This window comes from Mandrillus leucophaeus, unplaced genomic scaffold (assembly GCF_000951045.1).
Source record: "Mandrillus leucophaeus isolate KB7577 unplaced genomic scaffold, Mleu.le_1.0 Scaffold288, whole genome shotgun sequence".
NCBI lineage: Eukaryota > Metazoa > Chordata > Mammalia > Primates > Cercopithecidae > Mandrillus > Mandrillus leucophaeus.
Genome location: NW_012103009.1, coordinates 177,123 through 178,053, shown reverse-complemented (window position 1 = coordinate 178,053; position 931 = coordinate 177,123).

Below are 931 nucleotides of genomic sequence, written 5' to 3'. Positions count from 1 at the left end.
GGGGTGCGCTGCCGGCGCGTCCATCTGGAGCCGGAACAGAAAGCTGCTCGGTGGCCCAGAAATCTTTGAACCTGTAATTGGAGCTGTCACAGCTGGTCGGCGCTGTGAATTGGAGTTTAAAAGGAAACCATCAAAGGCCCTTTCTTCTCTTTCAACTGGAAGCTGGGAACTACCCCAGGACCGGCCCATTCTTCCCGAGAAGAGGCTGCCCAGGGTTGTAGGTGTTACGCAAAAGGTGGCACCTTCCCCCGGGCTCTGGAGGCCGCTCAGGTGTGCGCCCACGTGACAGCGGCCTCGGCCCAGCCCTGACCTCCCGGCCTGGAGGAGGGGATGCGTGTGCTGCCAGCTATGTTTGTTCAAAGCCAAGCTCTGCAGGCCATCCTGCCTTTTGGAGATGTGAGCTCTTTTTCGGCATTGACAGAGCCCCAATTGGAGGCAGCCTGCTGGGGTTCGGGAAGTGGCTCTGGACGCCTGGGGCATTGCTAATTTGGGACTAACGCCCACAGTCAGGAGAGGGCCTTGAAATGAGGGGCGTGGGTCTTGTCGTTCTGCACCTTGGACAAGGGATGGAAGAAGCCTCGGCGTGGGGAGTGTAGGGAGTCGCGCTGCTTCAGCGGGAACACGAGGCCCGAGTGGAGGGATTCTGCAGCAGTTCATGAGACGTGGGGATCCACCTTAGGCCCCCTGAGTAGTCTCCTCCTTCCCCACCCTTGTGGGCCTGCTCCATCCTCATCCCTTCAGTAACCACCTTGAGGCCCTGTGGTTGGTCCCACCTCTGAAAGGGCTCCGCTGGTCCCAGCTGGGCAGATACATGACCTGGCCAAGGGGGTGGCAGGCACCGACTGGGAGGTTCTTGTGGAACCCACTGGAGGGAGAGGAAGGCAGGAGGTTCCCAGAGAGGGGGGCGCAGCCTTTTTTTTTTTTTTTTTTT